The 17,661-nt window shown below is 41.2% G+C and overlaps 1 pseudogene; it reads left to right on the top strand.

Moving 5' to 3' along the window:
• Positions 1-3,244: 3,244 nt before the first annotated feature.
• Positions 3,245-17,661, top strand: part of LOC141600402 (6-phosphofructo-2-kinase/fructose-2,6-bisphosphatase-like) — a 101,844-nt pseudogene continuing 87,427 nt past the window's right edge.

Below are 17,661 nucleotides of genomic sequence, written 5' to 3'. Positions count from 1 at the left end.
AAAGTAACTAGTAAATCGTGGCGGAAACACGAGATTTTTAAAACTTTTAAGGCTTCTAATGAAGTCCAACGCGAGGCATCACCAACACGATAAATAAGTTTAGTTAGTTAAATTTAAGTTTACAACACAAGTCTATTTATTGGGGAAAAGATATCCCACGAATTAACATAAGTTCAAAAGTAGGTGAGTCTATCAAGTGATAACTAAATAAGGTCCGAGGTAAGAACTCGCTAGCTCACACGGTCTTCCCCACTTAAGCTTCATCACAAACCTGTCATTCATAATAAATATGAAAGCCACGGTCGGTGGGGAGTAACTCGGGGTTCTCCCACCACAATATGTCAAAATGCAAGTAATTAAGAATTTAATTAAGCAAACAAGCATAAGAGTAAATACTTACGGTATTAAGAAAATCATGGTTAGTGGGCACAAGAAAATAGGAATGGTAAAGCACAATGAGAGAAGAATTATTAGGTCAAACTGTCACATATCAACCCGACTCAAATGTAAGACAATTACAAAATATAGACTCAAACAAGACAACCCTCTAGACTCCAACCTCTTGGTAGGACGACGATCATAATACGGTCCTAGTCTAAACCTGGCCAGACTCTCGGGATGGACGACACCCGATTCGACAAACGATACCAAATCCTATCCAAGACTCGAAAAATGGTACACCTAACCATGCCCGAAAATCGAGTAACCTCAAGCGGAACCTTGTCACCTAACCGTGACCCCCGGTCCGAAAAAGGCGGAAGGAAAAGTAGCCCAACTCGGAAACAATGGCACCTAACCGTGACCCAATGTCCGAGGGCAAATAAATAGGGAATGTCGAGTAGTCTCACAATGTAAAACGTCACACTCGGGTCCGAACAAGAGCCATAACCATTATGCATGATCATAACATTAATGAGTCTTAAAGTAACCAATTATCGATAGGAAAGAAGATGCATGCATAGCTCAATCATTATTAGAAGTCGCAAGTGAAATAGAACAAACAGGGGACTCCCAGTAGGGTGGTGTACCGGCGGCAAGACCGGGCGGGACAACATGCCAAAATCGAAATTTAATAAAACTTACGAGCACTCCCAAATGTAGGTCGAGACCGGCCGCGTCACCCTACTGGGACTACAACAAATTTCAAAAAACTCATAAAACCTTCATGTACTCCCAGTAGGTCACCCTACTGAATACGCCAAAACTCAAAATCACCTAAAATCCTCGGTGTACTCCCAGCCGGGTCGGGTCAAGACCGCCGTCACCCTACTGGGACTACGAGACATACTAAAATTTGTCCAAAACTTACAGAAACTCCCAGTAGGTCGGTAAGACCGTCGCGATCACCCTACTGGGACTACGACCTTGCTAAAATATGCTCAAAATTTACAGGATCTCCCACCTGTAGGTCAAGAGACCATTGCCACACCCTACTGGGACTACAAACACGCGGATTCCATGCAAAACACTTCCAAACCATTTGAAACCAACAAAAATCGTTTCCCATCAATTGTTTACGTATCCTAGCATGATTCTAACTCGGAAAAACAACATATTTGAGCATGTGAATGGATAATTTCGGATTCAAGAGATGTAGCATGAGATTTTCATCCAAACATGTGAGAATTGCAAACAAGCATGATATTCAACATCCAAATTAGCACCAATCATGAAAGATACAACTTTTAACATTCATATGAGATTATAACTACATAAAACCACACAATTTTAACATAAAAGTCGAGTAACCCATCACCGTTACCTTTTTGCACTTCAATCTTCTAAAGACTCGTCAATGATGTAGCTATCCTCCTCCGGGTTGTCCAAGTTCTCCCCTAAACACAAAAATAAAGGTATTAAGTCAAGAATCCACATCCTTGTAAGATGAGAATTTCGAAATAGAGGAAAAGATGGCGACTTTCTTACTTAGAAAGAAGGGAAATGAGAAAAGGAAGAGAATGGCGCGAAAAGGAACGAGATTGGTGAAGAATTGAGTGAGATATGGTGGTTTTAGGGTTAGTAAGGGAAGGTTCAACAATGGTGGGGTGGTTGTTGGGAAATTTCGAAATTACAAGTGAGGAGATGAAGTTGTGAGGGTTTAGTTGAGGTTTTGTGTAGAGAAAGAGGGGAAAAAGGCCCATGAGTCAAGTTAAGCCCAATAACTCAAAATGAGTCGGTATCCACTAGAATTTTCGTCCCAAGTCTACTATAACTCGAGACGGAGAATAATATTATTAAAAATCTACACTATTATTACCGTTACGATATTTTATGAAAATAAGCTTTAAATAATAATTATTTAATAAAAAATTACTTAAAAGTTTATTTAAAATATAAGGAAAGGGCGGGGTGTTACATATATGATATTGATTGAATGAACAAAGGAAGCTTGGATCAGGACGAAGAAGAACAAGAATATAAAGATGAAGACGGAAGTTGTGTGTATTTTGTTTGAAGCATATTTTCTAAATTTTTTCTAAATTTGATGGTGAATACACGCCATTCCCACCGGCGTGTCTCTACCCCAAGACCCGCCACTCGTATTGGCGTGTTTCCTTCATTCCATTTTCTAAATTTTACAATTTTCTACTCACTTCAAACACGCCATTGGCAGTGGCGTGTTTGTTCCGTATTCTAGGTTTGGAAAACTCAAGCCTACGTGGACACCATTTTGATAAATATTTTCAAAACCGACCCAAAACGATAAATATTTTATTTTTGACCATTATTTTAAAAATGGATTCATGTTATGGCTACAAATTATTGTTCTATTACTATATTTTATTTATCAATCAAATGTGGTCACATCTTATCTTTATTAATTCAGAAGACAATGCTGAATGCAGGATGCGCCACGTCATTAGTACGGTTTTTTTTTTTTTGGAAATTCGGGTTATGGTGGGACCCGTTGGTGTGCAAAGAATTAATTTCTTCAAATCATCCGCCAATACAAACATGCGACAATTTCCGTCTTAGTAAAAATACTATATAATAATTTTACATTCAGAATAAATGAAATTAATTTAGACCAACTAGATAATTACAATAGAAATGCAAAAAAAAAAATGCATTCAAAAACATTAATACCGGTCCAAATACATACCCGTGCAATTTAACGCTGATTTAGACCAACTAGATAATTACATTAAAAATGCAAAAAAAAAAAAAAAAAAAAATACATCCAAAAATATTAATACCGGCCCTAATACATACCCGTGCAATTTTGCACGGGTTTAAAACTAGTTTAAGCGTAAGAAGGTGGAGTAAATTGGTAGGCCCTTGGAGACCTATGCGTCTAATTAGGGAAATGGGTAGTTAGCGGATGTAGGCCGGGATAAAAGAAGAAAAGAAACGGAAGAAATTAATAAGTTGATAGATTGATAGATGGGGACGGTAACATCCAAGTCCTCAGACAGCAGTTGGCAGGGCGGAGATGAAGAGAGAGAAGACAATACAGACGGAAAACAACTTTATGTCTCCCTTAAGATGGAGAATTACCATCTTAAAGGCGAACTTATTCCTCATGTCTTTGGTTCTGCGCCTTTAGTTGGCTCTTGGGACTTCTCTAAAGCTGTCCGTCCTTGTCTTCTTCTTTTTTACCCAATTTCTCCTTTGTCCTTTTTAATTCATTTTCGTCTTTATCTAATACAGTTGCCAATGGAGCGAGAGTCTACTTCAATGTGGGAGTTGAGTTTCGTCGTTCCGCCTAATCATGGTACTTTTAACTCACTCTTCAATTATTATTATTATTATTATTATTATTATTATTATTATTATTATTATTACGCTTTAGTGTTTGGTTACTGATGATTAATGATAATGTAGAAACATTGGATTTCAAGTTCTTATTGAGGCCCAAAGACTATGCTATACCATGTATAGTAGAGAATGGTCCTGATAGGATATTGTCTCAAGGCACGCTGCAAGGAAACACCACAGCTGCTTTGTTTAGGTTAAATAAAGATGTTGTGCTCGAATACCGTGTTCATATTAAGGCCGATAGAGTCTCACCCTTTGATCTCGCTGCTAGTTGGAGATCATACAAGGAGAATCTTCAGCCTTCTGCTGTCCGTGACATTCCTAATGTTAGCATTAATTCACTTCTCCAGGAACCCAATCAAGTATGTTTTCTTTTCCTCAAATGAATCGTTAAGCTTCTTGTCATTTGATCAACATCAAGAAACTCTCCTCATATATTTAATGCAAATTTGTACCCTTTTTTTTAATCAATTTTTTTTTTTTGCTATGATACACAGAATGGACCATCAGCAAGCCTGGAGCTTGATCTTGAACAGTATGTTGTGCCATCTCCTGCAAAACCTCTAGTTTATTCTGCTAACTTGACTGAAACTCCAAGGTACAGAGCTTTTGACAATAGTAGCTCTACTACATCACTTTCTAAGGATGGCGACATCTGCAATTATAGGCCTACTACCGTCAAGGTTTGCTCTTTATTACAACTAGTTGTAACACTAAATTTTTGTTTGTTCATTGTTTTTCATTAATTAAATATAGTTTCTTGTAAAACCATACTATAAAATCCACGATTCAATCCAACAAAATAAACAAGTCTTCGGATAGTGCAAAGTCTTGAATCTACCTTTTCCTGACGCTATTCATGTATACGTGGCACCTGTAAGTTATTTTAAAGCAAAAACAAAGTACCAATGGAAATGTTAGTAAGTACGACCCATATCTAGTAATGCAATTTTGAAAATATTTCTGAGTCTTTTACTTGTCGTTTTCCGCAAACATTAAAACAAAACCCATTTGAAAACCAGTAAGTGAAAAGATCAATATGCCACATTGACAAGTACTTCACTTGTAAATTATTTTAGTCCTCTAAGAATGAGTTTCTTTTGATGGTCCAACTCTCTCATGGTTTCCGTTTATTTTTTTTATTTTTCATTTCTCACCGATCAATCAAGAAGGAAAGCTCTTGATAGGAATAGCTGTCAATATACAAAGTCGGTCCTCTATGGATAGGGTTAGAGGATGATTTCACTCTTGATACTGGATGTAAGCAAATTGTTGTAAGAATGGGTTGTCTCAAAGGGAAAGATCTATAGGTATGGGCTTGATCAACTAATCCTCCATTACTGACATTTTAATGAGTCATAATTATCAAATCCAACACTTAAATGGATCACATTACGATAGGGGTGAGAATGAGCCGCCTTGACCCCGAAGTTTGGCCTTGCTCGTCTTGTGCTCATGAAACAAAACTCGAGCTCGAGCAGATCTCGAGCTTGGAAAAATTGAGCTCACAACCATGCTCGCGAGCTTTAACCCGAGTTCTGAGCCTATATATAGTTATTAAGTTATTCGTCTATTTTTCTTTTGATATTTTCAATAACACGATTCGAAGGTTATATATAAAAATATTGGGGAAATCAATGAAAACATTTGATATGGTTATAATGATGATAAATATTTTTATAAAATAAGAGCACGATGTTATCTCATCACACAAGTTCGAGTTGCTCGCAAGCTTTCTCGTTAAGTTATTGAGCCGGAGCTTGAGCCAAGCTTTGACCGACACTCGCGAAATGTCTCGTCTCATTATCACCCATTCATCAGGATATCCAAAATAAAAGTTCCATTTTAGATAGTTGTAAAGACTATGCATTAAACATCCCCTATTTACTAAATGAATAGGCGAAACACTAAATTTTCCCGCCTAAAACATGTTTCCTAGAATAGATAGTAACGTTTTGTGTCGGTCTAAGAGGGTGATTTTATCACCCTCGTGTCTTTTAATATGGGTCTTTTAGTATGATTTTCCCTAACACTTGACATAGGGGTTGATGTGGTTGAACTTGTGTAATTCACCTCGGTTGAACGATTGATCCTCATGAACGGAATCCGAGAGGCATAGAGCACCCTTCAAAGGTTAAGACAAGCACAAGAAGCTCCCATGTAGCCTAGAAGCCAGCTTGAAGAAGTAAGGGTGAAACTTGGAAGAAAAGAAGGAAGTAAGTTGAAGAATTTGAAGCAAGAACTCCCGAGATGGTGCGCAGCCTGCGCAGTGAAAGTGCGCAGCCTGCGCAGGTTGCGCAGCCTGCGCCTACGTCAGAGGTGCCTGCGCATTTTGGTTTTAAACACGGGCTTAAGGAAATATTCCGTGTTTTTGGGCTTGCTTTGAGGCTTTTAACCTAGGAAGGAGTGCACCCATATATATACCCCTCATGTTTGAAGACCTAATTATCATCTAAGCATTGAATAATCTCTAGAAAATTGTAGTAAGCAAGAACAATTTATTTGGCATTCAAGTTGCAATCTTTCTTTGTTTTTGGGTTGTAAGCAAACTATGGAAGGCTAGTTCTTCCCTTACTTGATGTAATTTGATCAAAGTACCCAACTTTGGTAATTGTAAGACTCTTAAACCTCTCTTTATTTATCTAAAGTTCTTTCCTTGTGCTTAATTTCTTTTGTTGAGTAATTGAATGTTTGGGTTGGCCATCCTTGCATGTTATTTGCTTGACTAGTGCAAATCCTAATGAAATGGTTTAATTTAGTTGGGATTGTTGAAGCAAATTTGTTGTTAGTTGATTTGGTTTAAAGGATTCTCACAACAAATAGGAAAGTTCTTGTCTTTTGCTCATTTGTATGGTTTAATCTCATGAGTAATTGATCCTAGCTTCATCTTTTGGTAAATTCTTAATGCTCATGCTTAGTTTCTTTTCATGGTTTAATGATTTGTTGCTTAAGCTTGAAGGGTATGTGTGGATGGTTTAATTTGCATGTATCAACATCTTGAGATGATAGTATTGGGTAGAAAATTGTAAGAGAGGAATAAAAGAGTCAAGCTTTGTCATTGTTGGGTTACTAAGAGAGAGTTACATCAAGTATTCCCCCTTTATATTGAATCTTGCATACTAGTTGTTTGTAGAATTGTCTCAATAGGAAGATATTCAAGTTATACTCATATTTCCATGTTTGTTTCTCAAAACCAATCTTTTTCCATCTATGTTTTCTACTAGTTGATCCTTGTTAATAACCATTGTTTGTGATTATTTCCGTTTGTTAAGTTTAAAGTGTCATTAGGTTCTTAATTAGTAAGTAGAGACCTACTTAATTGTCAATAGTTTACATTTCAAGTCTCTAGTCTTATCCCCTTCTCTTGGGTACGACCCTTTACTTCCACTTTGCTATTGTTTTAAGTTTAAAGTTAGTAGAGTCAAAGTTTAGGTTATAAATTGTTAATTTGATAGTTAATTCTAGTATTTAGCGACCTAGTTAATTGGCTTACCAAATTTTGGCGCCGTTGCCGGGGAAGGGCAACATAGCTAGAACTTGAGTTTGTGAATTTATGTGTAGTTGTTTTATTACTCCTCTTGTTGTTAGAAGTAATAGGAAGTTCTAATTTGTTTGCTTAGTGCGAAGGTATATGTTTGGTTCCCCACAACACGGTGAATCAACTCCCGTGGAAGAAGACGCTTTTGGGGCCTATTCTTGGCTATTCACTAACCCTTGGTACCGAAGAGCCCAAAGAGACCATATAGTGGAAGAACCACCCTTAGAAGCCCCTATTGAAGAAGACCCTATTGACGTGGAGCCAATTGAAGTGGAATACCCTTCAATGGCGAATGATACTAGAACTATTAGGGAGCTCCGGGCAAGAAATTATGACACTCAACCTCTTTGCATTGCCTACCCACCCATGGGGGCTAATGCCAACTTTGAATTGAAGGGCTATTTCATTCACAACCTCCCAAAGTTTCATGGACATGCGGGGGATGACCCAAATCGCCATCTTTCCGAATTCCATATGATGTGTGAGGGTGCAATTCCAAATGGTGTCACGGAAGATCAATTTAAGTTGAGGGCTTTCCCATTTTCACTTCAAGATGCGGCAAAAGATTGGTTGTTTTACCTTCAACCGGGTACAATCCGTACTTGGAAGGACATGAAGGCGGCCTTTCTTGAGAAATACTACCCCGACTCAAGACATAACCATGCAAAGAAAGCCATCACTTCTCCGGAGCAAGATGCAAGTGAGAGCTTATATGAGTATTGGGAGAGATTCAAGAAACTAGTTGCTCAATGTCCTTACCATGGCCTTAGTGGTGATGACCTTTTGGTCAACTTTTGTGATGGCCTTACCGTACAATACCAAATCATGGTTAATTCCGCTACGGGTGGTGGAGTTGACAACTATTCCGTGGCGGAGGCAAATGAGATCATAGAAAAGTTGGCCGCTAGCACAAGGAACTATGGAAGAAGCCGAGTGTCAAAGAATATTAACTCCATTGAGACACCTTCTCCTTCCTCCCACAAGCTTGAGAAAACCGTGGATGATCTCACAAAAATGGTTGCTCAACTAGTGTGGAACAATCAAGGAGGAGCACAAGGATCTAATGTGGAGTGTAACTTTTGTCAAGGTCCACACCCAATGGAAACTTGTCCCATCATGGAAGAGCAAGGACTAAGCAAGGAGAATGTGAGTGCCATGATGCACGGTCAATACAACTCTAGGAACCCCAATGGGGGAGGGTATTATAAGTATGATCCGAGCGGAAATACTTACAACATTGGGACAAAGGACCATCCAAACTTTAGTTGGGGAGGAGATACCTCCAAGAGCTTCCAAAATGGTCAATTTAACCACTTGAAGAACTCCAACTCTCAAGGACAAAACTCCAATTACCAAAGAAACAACAATCATCAACAATCAAAGGGAGGATCCTTCCAATTTGGAAACCAAGGAAACCAAGGGAATTTCCAAGGTAACCACAAGAACTTCCAACAAGGAGGGGGCTCTTCCTCCCAAGGAAATGAAGATTTGTCTACAAATGAGATGTTTAAGATGATCATGAAAGGGCAAGCCGAAAATACCAAGAGGTTTGACAAAATGGATGCGGACAAAATTTCAAGTGATGCTAGGGTGAAGAACCTTGAAATCCAACTTGGCCAACTTGCACAAGAAATGGCCAAGAACAATCAAAGGAACTCTAACTCAATTCCATCTACAACATTTCCACCAAAGGAAAATGCAAGCTCCATGACTTTGAGAAAGGGGAGAACCCTAGAATCTCCCCCGAAGAAGAAGAGGAAGGCCAAGTCACATGAGAGGGTCATTGACATTGAAGAACAAATTGAAGAAGAGCTAGTGGTTGAGAAAGAGAAAGAGACACCCTCTAGAGCTAATGGGGAAGAGGAGAAGACTCCCTTGAGGAATGACAAAGAAAAGAGTGAAAGCAACAAAACCAAGGATCATGTTGAGGAGATCGAAAGAGAATATGTTGTGGAGGTACCTTTTCCTAGTGCTCTCACACATTCTAAAAGTGTCGCAAGAGATGAGGATCTCTATGAAACTTTTAGGAAGTGTGAAGTAAATATCCCTTTGCTAAATCTTTTGAAAGGTGTGCCTAGGTATGCAAAGTTTCTCAAAGAACTTTGCACACCTAGGAGAAGCCCAAGGAAGGGAACCCAAAGAGTAAGGGTAAGTGAACATGTTTCCGCAATTTTCAAAAAATCACTTCCCAAAAAGTGTGGAGACCCGGGAATGTTCACCATACCATGCTCTATTGGGGACAAAAGTTTCACTCATGCTATGTTAGACCTTGGTGCATCAATCAATGTTATGCCATATGCCCTCTATGAGACTTTGGGACTTCCACCATTGAACAAAACCGATGTAGTGATCCAACTTGCGGATCGCTCAAACATATACCCAAAGGGGATGGTGGAGGATGTGTTGGTAGAGGTAGATCACTTAACCTTCCCTACCGACTTCTATGTTCTTGACATGGAAGCCGATTCGAGGGCCACTCCAATCCTTTTGGGGAGGCCTTTTATGAAGACCTCTAAAACCAAGATTGATGTGTCTAATGGGAACCTCACTATGGAATTTGATGGAAAGAAACTCACGTACAACATCTATGATGCTATGAAACAACCTAGCGATTCACATTCATGTTATTTCTTAGACATCATTGAACCAATTACCTCTCAAATTTATATGTTGTGTCATAGGGACCCACTTGAGGTGGCCCTCACTAACAATGTCGAGAAGGAAGGGTTGCGGTTTTTGTTGTCTCATGATGTGCAGGAAAGTGTTGAAGCATTGGAAAAGGAAGAACCCTTAGAAGAATCTAGGATGGAGGAAGAAATGAGAGAAATTGAGGAGGACATCCCGAAACAGGGCGCAGCCTGCGCATCTCTAATAGCGACTGCGCATAATGGCGCGACTGCGCGCAAAGACACAAGCGCGACTGCGCGCTTCTCAAATTTCACCCAACATTGTTTTTCCTCCTCCTCTTATGATTATCAAGCTAAATTTCTTCCTCTAGAGGCTTCCCTTGAAAGACCACTTCCATCCATCATCAAGCCACCCACCCCCGACCTAAAACCACTCCCCGACCACTTGAAGTACGTGTTCCTTGGGGAAAACAACACTCTACCTCTAATCATTTCAAACCAACTTGAGGGTGATCAAGAGAGGAGATTGGTGGATGTTTTGCATAAATACAAAGAAGCATTTGGATGGAGCATCGCGGATATCAAAGGGATAAGCCCGAGCACTTGCATGCACAAAATTCGCTTGGAAAAGGATGCAAAACCCGTCCGGCAACCACAACGGAGGCTCAATCCACCCATGATGGAAGTTGTCAAGGAAGAAATTATCAAACTTCTTCAAATGGGTATCATCTTTCCAATTAGTGACTCCCAATGGGTAAGTCCTACTCAAGTTGTGCCAAAGAAGGGAGGGGTGACGGTAATCAAAAACACTCAAGGGGCATTGATCCCCACCCGTTTGCAAACGGGATGGAGGGTGTGTATTGATTATCGCCGCCTCAACCAAGTCACTTGGAAGGACCATTTCCCCCTACCCTTTCTAGATCAAATGCTAGAGAGGTTAGGTGGAAAAGAGTACTATTGTTTCTTGGATGGATATTCCGGGTATTTTCAAATCCCCATTCACCCGGAAGATCAATCCAAAACAACCTTTACTTGCCCATTCGGTACTTATGCTTACCGCCGCATGCCTTTTGGATTGTGCAATGCCCCCGGCACTTTCCAACGATGCATGATGAGCATTTTCTCGGACTATGTGGAGCGCATTTTGGAAGTCTTCATGGATGACTTCACCATCCATGGGGACTCATTTGACTCGTGTCTAGACCACCTCGCTATGGTCCTATCACGGTGCATAGACTCTCTCACCTTGTTTTAAACTCGAAAAGTGTCACTTATTGGTGAGTAGCGGAATCGTGTTAGGGCACATAGTGTCGAAAAGAGGGATTGAGGTGGATACGGCAAAGGTGGATGTGATTAAAACCTTGCCGTATCCATCTAATACTCGAGACGTGAGGTCGTTCTTGGGACACGCGGGTTTTTATCGAAGGTTTATTAAAGATTTCTCCAAAATCGCTAACCCCTTGTGCAAACTTTTGCACAAGGATGTGGAGTTCGTGTTTGATGATCATTGTAGGGAAGCATTTGACTTGTTGAAGGAGAGACTTGTATCGGCCCCAATCATTCAAGCACCCAAGTGGGATCGACCTTTTGAGATAATGACCGATGCAAGCGATTTTGCCATTGGAGCCGTGTTGGGACAAAAAGATGACAAAGCTTCATATGTGATCCAATATGCTTCATCTCTCTTGAATGATGCTCAACGAAACTACACCGTCACCGAGAAGGAATTCTTAGCGGTGGTATATGCTCTAGAGAAGTTCCGCTCTTACTTACTAGGAGTCAAGGTGATTGTCTATACCGATCACAAATCCATCACTCAACTTGTGAGCAAGAAGGACACCAAACCAAGATTAATGAGGTGGGTTCTCCTACTTAGTGAGTTTGACATAGAGATAAGAGAGAAAAAGGGATTGGCAAATGTGGTGGCCGACCACCTAAGTCGACTACAACTTAATGATCAACAAATGCAACAAATGGGGGTAGTGGATGGGAGTTTGCCTCATGAATCTCTTTATAGTTTGAGGATGACGGAGCCATGGTATGCCAACTTGGTAAACTACATGGTCACCAAGAAGTTTCCCACCTCCCTTTCATCTAGCCAAAGGAACAAGATCAAGTCCGATTCTAGGTTCTATATATGGGATGAGCCATATTTGTGGAAAATGTGCCAAGACCAAGTCATCCGCCGTTGTGTGCCGGATGTAGAGATCCCATCCATCCTAAAGCATTGCCATGAGTACGCTTGTGGGGGTCACTTTGGGCCGCATAGAACGGCACGTAAAATCCTTGAGTGCGGTTTCTATTGGCCCAAGTTGTTTAAAGATGCTCATATTTTCGTTACCACTTGTGATAGGTGCCAACGTTTTGGCAACATATCACGTAGGAACGAAATGCCCCAACAACCGATGCTCTACTTGGAAATTTTTGATGTTTGGGGAATAGACTTCATGGGGCCATTCCCTAACTCCTATGGATACATCTACATCCTCTTGGCGGTTGACTACGTGTCTAAGTGGGTAGAAGCCATCCCCACAAAATGTGATGATGCAAAGACGGTGCAAGCATTTGTCAAAAGCAATATATTTTCAAGATTCGGCTTCCCAAAAGCCATTGTGAGTGATAGGGGGACTCATTTTTGTAACAAGGTGATCTCAACCTTGCTTCAAAAGTATGGTGTGCTTCACAAAGTCTCTACGGCATATCACCCCCAAACAAATGGCCAAGCGGAAGTCTCTAACCGGGAGGTTAAACACATCTTGGAAAGAACGGTCAATCCCGACCGAAAGGATTGGAGCAAGCGGCTTGAAGATGCTCTTTGGGCTTATAGAACGGCCTATAAGACCCCAATCGACATGTCCCCGTATAGGCTAATTTATGGGAAGGGATGCCACCTTCCCGTAGAAGTGGAGCACAAAGCCTATTGGGCGATCAAAGCTTTTAATCAAAATGTCGATGAGGCGGGATTGCACCGAAAGCTTCAAATACAAGAATTGGAAGAGCTTAGGCACAATGCCTATGACAATGCTAGCATCTACAAGGAAAAGGCTCGGTCTTGGCATGACAAGATGGTCACAAGAAGAGTTTTCAAAGAGGGAGAAGATGTGTTGGTTTTTCAAAGTCGACTCAAGAATTTTCCCGGCAAGTTAAGGTCAAAGTGGTTTGGACCTTACAAAGTCAAGAAAGTTTTTCCCCACGGAGCGGTGGAGGTGGAAGACCCGACCTCGGGGAAGGTGATAAAAGTGAATGGACAAAGGTTGAAGAAGTACTACAAAGGCATCGCACTACAAGGTGAAGAGGATCTTCTTTTAGAAGATCCAATTTATAAAGATTGATTCTCCCACAATGACTTTGTCGAGCCATCGACGTTAAACAAACGGCAACTTTTGTAAATATTCCCTCTTTGTAGCATAGAATTTACTGCTTTCTTGTCAATTTATTTACTCTTAACGCATTTTAGAAGCATGCATTATGGAATCTTTTGAAAGTTTGTTGAAGTGTTTGAAGGTAGTAGGATGAAGCTCCTTGGGAAGCGTGCCCAAGTCGTATCGGGAGGTGAAATGACTCGGGACACCATCTATACGAGTCAAATGAAGGAAAAGCACGGAAGGAAGGCCAAGAATCCCCACAAAGAAAAAGTTGATAGCAAGCTTTTCACTCAACTTCCCGAGCCTGGGCGCAGCCTGCGCCTATATTGCGCAGCCTGCGCAATTTGGCGCAGCCTGCGCAGTTGAAAAGCGCAGCCTGCGCAGGAAGCAAATCACGGGATTAAGACGGGCTTCTTACAAACCAAAAACATATCATCCTTCATTTTTTTTTCGACACCCTACACCTTCAACCCCCAATTTCCCAACTCAACTTCATCCCCTTCATCAAAAATCCACCATCAAACCTTCAACAAACCCCTTCCTTTCATCACAATCACCTCTCAACCCAACCCAACAACTCCAATACTCAATCTACTTTTCAAAATCCTGATTTTCCCCAAATTCATCCCAAACCCTAACCTTGCAAATTGTGGATTCAAGTTCGTTTCAAGCGATTTCTGGGTAATTGGAGCATTCTTGGAAGGGTTTTTAGCATTATACTTCAATCAACTAGCATTTTAAGTGGATTCGGGGAGGTATAACAACTTTTCCAATCTTTTTCTTTACTTACTTTGCTTTAATCCGAGATTTGGTGTTTATACATTAAATTGTTGGATATTTTTGATTGATTGTTGTCTTTAATTGCTGGGATAAACTTGTTTTCTGAGAAAGGGGATAGGTATTCAACAAACATCATTTAATCCCACCTTCTTGAATTTGTGCCTTGAAGGTGTTTGTTGAATTGCCTCAACGAGAGCAAAACTGTTTTGAGTGTTTTTGTTGGTCTTTTTGGTACTCTTGCTTACTAGAAATAATGGTTTTCGGTAAGAGGAAAGCTCAAGGGGAGGGAAGTAACCCCAAGGTGTTTAATGGGAATGAGGGTCTAAATGCGGAACAAAAGAAAATCTTTGCAAAACTTGAAAAAGAAAACCCCACTCCCATCACCAAATTCCTCCACCGTGACACTCTTCAAGACCTAGGATTAGAGGAAATCACTTTTCAACTCTTGAGTCGGGTAGGATTAGAGCAATACATGGACCTTTGTGATGACACCTACCGCTCTTTTACCTATGAATTCTTGTCCACCATCTCCAAAACGGGGGAGGGAGTGAATGAGAGAGTGAATTTCCGTCTTCATAAAGTGTGGCATTCAATTTCTTTTGATGAGGTAAGAGAGATTTTGAGAATCACAAGACCACCCTCCCCGGTCAACCCACCCAAGGGCAAGCTTAATGAGGTGTGGTGTCACCTCACGGGAAGGGATGCCCAAGATCACAATGACAAACTCTCCGCCATAACCAACCCCGCCATCCGCATTTTGACTAGATGTTTGGCTTGTTGGTTCTTCTCCATGGGGGAGCCAACGAAGGTGAGTGATGCCGTGAGGGAGTGCATTTGGGCTATGCTCCCGGAAGGGTGGTGGTGTGCTTGGATTGGGCTCGGCTTTTTGTTGATTCTTGCTTAAAACATAAGAAGAGGAGGAGAGGTAATATCAATGGTGGGGGTCTCATCACCCTTTTTGTGGAGAAATTTGTGGGTTCAACGTCGGATGATCAACTCCCCGTTTGGGGAAATCATTTTTATAATGCTCATGGACTTGAGGAGACACATATGATCCAAGTCCTTGATAAACAAAATTTTCGATGTAATTGGTTGGGCGAGGGAAAAATCCCCTACATGGTTCTACCAAAGAACGGTCTGATTCCTCATGGCACCCATGCCATTCATTTCTTTTGCCCACCCGACACGCCGGAACAAAGGGAGGCACAAAGGAGGGAACAAAGGAGAAGGGTCGACCCACCCCCGGTTGTCCACGTTGATAGTGAAGAAGAGAGGGAGATTCGGAACATAGAGCGTGACCCGCCCATACATGACACCCCAATGTTTGAGGCGGGGGCAAGCTCTACTCCACCAATCGCCCCGTGGCAACAACAAATGTTTAATTACTTCACGGAAACCCGGGGAACTTTGGAGGCAATTAGTGGGAGAGTTGATAGCTCTTATGCGTGGCAACAACAACAAGCGCCACGGCTTGAGAGTTTGGATCAATGGAGGGTTGCTAGTATGGAGCATCAAAAGTTGAGTGCGGAGGCCGAAAGAGCCCAAATGAAGATGCTCCAAGACATGGCTAAGAGGCAAGATGAGGCTTATGCTTGGCAACAACAACAAGCCAAGTACATGGAAGAGCAACAAGCCATGTGGAAGACCCAAAATGAATGGAGAGAGCAAGCATCTCAACAATTCGCGGTGCAAAATGAGCGGCACCACCAATATGTTGAAGACTCTTTTGAAGATGCTCAAGCTCATGAGGATTCTTTTGGGCTTATCCGGGGCCTTTTCGGCATGACCCTCCATCCAAATGACCCCACCTACCAACCAACCATCACCGAGCCTCAAGTTGAGGAGGCCTATGAAAGGGCCAAGAGAGTGAGGCAAGCAAGAGGAAGAAGAAGAAGAGATCAAGGGACAAATGAGCAAGGGGAAGGCTCGGGTCCCTCCAACTACCAACCTTGAGAGGATGAGGGTACTCCTCCACATTGAGGACAATGTGGAATCTAAGTGTGGGGGAGTAAGATGATTGAAATTGTAATATATGTACTTTTCTTTCCATTGAATGTGTGTTAAAAAAAAAAAAAATAAAAAAAAAAAATAAAAAAAAAATAAAAAAAAAAAATGACAATCCCGGCTAGGTGAAAACCCACAAGGGTGGGCACCTAGGCAAGATAGGGAAAGGTGGCCGAGGACGGAATGAAAACCCGAAAAGGGCATTCCGGGCAAAATGAAGAATCGAGTTGCGAGCCACCAATGAGAGGTAAGGAAAAAGCTAAGGTGAAAACCCGAAAGGGCACCTTAGGCAAAATGAGGGATTGTCACCAAAAAAATTGAAAAATTGAAAATTTTAACACCAAAAAGATGGAGGGATAAGAAGGGAGTGATAAGGAGGGTCTTGGAAGGAGGCTAGATTAGGACTTAATTTCTTTTTGTATCACAAAATTTGCTTCAAATTGGTGGATTTTCCGATTGGCTACTTGAGTTGTTGATTCTTAAGGGTGTTTGGCCGACCAAGTAGCATGATCTTACTTTTTTATGGAGTGATAAGGGGGTGTTATAAGTTGTGATGATTTGTGAGCTATAGGAGGATGTGTGGGTCACTTTGCTTTTGCCTTGGGATAAGGCAAGAGTGACCATTACTACTTAGGCGATATAAGAAGGGTGGAGTTGAGTGATGAGTCGGAGAAGGAGTTGTGTCGTGTCTTGTGTGAGGGATGGTATAAGAAGGGTGAGTGAGTGAAGAGTGTGTGTCAACTTTGAGTCTTTGTTTTTCGTTCATAGGTGGGTGTCAAAGAGGGAGACATAAGAAGGTCGTGGTAAGGGAAGAGTGATCATTCTCTCCTACACTCACTTGTAGACTTCTCAATTGCTTGTTCCGGGTTTTGCTCGGGACTAGCAAAAGTCTAAGTGTGGGGGAGTTTGATAGTAACGTTTTGTGTCGGTCTAAGAGGGTGATTTTATCACCCTCGTGTCTTTTAATATGGGTCTTTTAGTATGATTTTCCCTAACACTTGACATAGGGGTTGATGTGGTTGAACTTGTGTAATTCACCTCGGTTGAACGATTGATCCTCATGAACGGAATCCGAGAGGCATAGAGCACCCTTCAAAGGTTAAGACAAGCACAAGAAGCTCCCATGTAGCCTAGAAGCCAGCTTGAAGAAGTAAGGGTGAAACTTGGAAGAAAAGAAGGAAGTAAGTTGAAGAATTTGAAGCAAGAACTCCCGAGATGGTGCGCAGCCTGCGCAGTGAAAGTGCGCAGCCTGCGCAGGTTGCGCAGCCTGCGCCTACGTCAGAGGTGCCTGCGCATTTTGGTTTTAAACACGGGCTTAAGGAAATATTCCGTGTTTTTGGGCTTGCTTTGAGGCTTTTAACCTAGGAAGGAGTGCACCCATATATATACCCCTCATGTTTGAAGACCTAATTATCATCTAAGCATTGAATAATCTCTAGAAAATTGTAGTAAGCAAGAACAATTTATTTGGCATTCAAGTTGCAATCTTTCTTTGTTTTTGGGTTGTAAGCAAACTATGGAAGGCTAGTTCTTCCCTTACTTGATGTAATTTGATCAAAGTACCCAACTTTGGTAATTGTAAGACTCT

The sequence above is a fragment of the Silene latifolia genome, chromosome 9, assembly GCF_048544455.1.
Source record: "Silene latifolia isolate original U9 population chromosome 9, ASM4854445v1, whole genome shotgun sequence".
NCBI lineage: Eukaryota > Viridiplantae > Streptophyta > Magnoliopsida > Caryophyllales > Caryophyllaceae > Silene > Silene latifolia.
This window is presented reverse-complemented; position numbering and strand designations above follow the sequence as displayed.